The sequence below is a fragment of the Sturnira hondurensis genome, unplaced genomic scaffold, assembly GCF_014824575.4.
Source record: "Sturnira hondurensis isolate 20B ecotype Veracruz unplaced genomic scaffold, ASM1482457v3 Scaffold0009719, whole genome shotgun sequence".
In the NCBI taxonomy this organism is placed as follows: domain Eukaryota; kingdom Metazoa; phylum Chordata; class Mammalia; order Chiroptera; family Phyllostomidae; genus Sturnira; species Sturnira hondurensis.
In genome coordinates, this window is record NW_028082350.1 from 12,048,932 (window position 1) to 12,051,831 (window position 2,900).

At 49.4% G+C, this 2,900-nt stretch overlaps 1 pseudogene; it reads left to right on the forward strand.

Moving 5' to 3' along the window:
* Positions 1 to 1,341: 1,341 nt before the first annotated feature.
* LOC118994699 (60S ribosomal protein L18-like) lies at positions 1,342 to 2,108 on the forward strand (annotated as a pseudogene).
* Positions 2,109 to 2,900: the final 792 nt, after the last annotated feature.

Below are 2,900 nucleotides of genomic sequence, written 5' to 3' on the forward strand. Positions count from 1 at the left end.
AATGATTTCTTCCTCCTTATGGGATTAATTGCTCATCTCCTCTCTCCACCTCCAAAGGCATTCGAACCTGTGACCCAATTCGGTCTTTATTTCTCCCTCCCCCCCCACCCCCCCAGTGTGCAGACACCACATCAGCCCCACGCCCATCCCAAGCGCCCGCCACCACGGCTTTCGGGGGCTGTCTTCCTCCATTCCTTTGTCGGCATCAGCTCAGGCCTTCTCTCCAGGCCCATCTCAGTCTTCTTCTTGAAGCTTCCCTTGCCCCTCTGGGGCCCACTCTTTCCTTCCTTTTAATTCCTTTCACTCAGAATAGACACCATCCGACACTGAACATGCTTGGTCTCTGGAAATTGCATTCATAATCCACACTATCCGACACTACAGGGTCTCACTCTCACGGAAGAAAGAAGCCACGTTGAAGTGTCTTTTCAATCCCTGAATTCACCTGGAACAGTCCTTAGCAGATACCCGGTGCCTACGTCCTACTCAAAAAACGGAGTCATCGATGTGCCTTTGGAGAAATATTTCTATGAATGTGACTGATTCTTTTATGCAAGCAGATCAGATATACCTTCCCTATAAATATTGCATTTCAAACCAATTGACTTGAAGACTGCACACACATTCTAATTTTCAGACTTTTCCGGTACTCCGTTTTAAGAATTTCTTTGAGAGCCTGCGGCACATTCCTTTAATATATTCAAAGAGTATCAGCGTTAATTCTGTGCCAGTGAACTTGGCTTTTTAAGTGGCATTTAGAGCCGTGTCAGAGGATTACGTTGAGTGAAGCTGGGTAGTAGCACAAGTGGTCCAACAGGGAGGGGTGTGCAGAAGCCAGAGACCCATCACTGCCTGTTGATGCTGACCTGTGTCAGCAGGTCGTTGTAAGTGAACGATAGAGTTCTGGTTCTCAGTGGGGCTCACCGGCATCCCTGGCAAAGACGAGGCTGCGTGGCAACCCCTGTCCACCCTGTTTGCCACTTTGTGCGACTCTTTACACCAACTTCCCTTCACCGATACAGGACATACTTAGGAGAGAAAAATGGGACTTAGAACCCCTCAGAGCCCTGCTGCCTCTAGGGCAGCCAACGCACCCACTGACTGGGTGGTGGTGGATGTCTGCAGCCCCGTTCAGGTTTCCGTGGACCGGTTTTAGGGTGCAGCAACCTCTCCGTGAAGCTAAAAGATGGTAGTAGGTGGCAATCAAGCAAGACTTCAGAAGGAGGCTAATGGCTGCCGTAAAAGGGGAGCTACATTTGCTGGGAAAAATGAGACTCAATCAGTCACTCAGTCAATTTGTGTGTATGTGTGTTACAGGATAGGGCAGAAAGACTCACAGACATGGGCCAGGTAAACTGCATATGATAATACCAACATTTAGGCTTTTATCACTACATGGATTCAGCACCCATTGGTCACTGGACATCACAGTTGGCTGCTTTGGTATATAATAACAAATTGAATTTTAGGTGTCCCCTTGGCATTCCAGCCTTTCTTTGGGCACTGCCCTGTCTTATGGGGCATAGGTGTCAAGCAGAGGGGAGAACGAGAAGGCACCATTGTGGGACTAGGCATCTGCCACAACTCAGACTGAAAGGTTCAACGCCAAGGAGCCCAAGGGCCAGGATACCCGCCAAGGCTGTTGGTCACGCCGCACAGGTTCCTGACCAGACAAACCAGCTCCACCGGCAAGGCACTGGTGCCGAAGAGGTTGTTCCTGAGTCGCACAATAGGCTGCCTCTGTCCCTTTCTGGGGTGATGCAGAAGATGAAGCTCCCTGCCAGGAGGGCAAAACCGCTGCAGTTGTAGGGACTATAACTGACGACGTGCGCGCCCAGGAGGTGCCCACACTGAAGGTGTGTACACTTCTTGTGAGCAGCCCCGCAGGGAGCCGCATCCTCAACGCTTTGGACCAGCCGGCCCTGGACTCCCCCAAGGGCAGTGACACCATCTTGCTCTCTGGCCCTCACAAGGGTCCAGAGGTGGTCAGGCATTTCAGCCAGGCCCCAGGAACTTCTCACCAGTGCACCAAGCCCTGTGTGAGATCCAAGGGCTGGGAGTTTGAGCACGCGAGAGGCCATCTGGCCAGCCCTGGCTACATGAACTAACCCCAGATGCGACCTTGTCGTTAAAAATATTTTGGATGCTGAAAAGCAGAGGGAAGAAAGTGCTTTGTTGTGTAGATGTTTCTTATCACACATAATTTATTGTAATCCTCACAGTGACCATATGAGGTAAATACAATTGTCTTCATTTCCACAAACGGGGGAAGTAATCCTGGGGACTTCCAGGATCCTGATAGAGGGCAGGGATATAGCAAGGTTTCGAGTGGAATGGAAAATAGTAAGGGGCCAGGCCAGGCACCCAAGCCTTCTAGAAGATTCTGAATCCAAATGGGTGCATCTTCCTGAAAAAGCCAGCTGATGTACTCTCAGCAGAGTGATCTATTTCTGCCGAGTCACCTGCCCAATGAAGACCTGCCGTGATGGACTGCCAGGTCTGCAGACTCCCGTCATCCTGTCAAACATTACCACTGTGTCTCGTGACCCTTCCATGTTTCCTAAGCTCTAAACAAGAGAGAACAATGCAGTCACTTCTTGCTACTCGGCTGCTTTTCTCGGCTTTGTCGTGCCGCTTAAGCACCTTGTTACGTGAGAGGCCACGTTGGCTGAGTGCGTGAAAATAGGCCTTTTTTCTCCACAATTTATGAAGCATTTTCACGCATAACGTCTAATTTTATTTTGCCGTGGCAAGATAGACCACACTAAGGCCAAACATTTCCGCAGCAGTGGTTAATCAAGGTTATTTCTTTCCAATCAATCATTATCTCTTCTTTAAAGCAGTGATTTTCAACTAGTGTGCAGCAAGAATTTTTAGAACATGCAATACCTGACTATTTA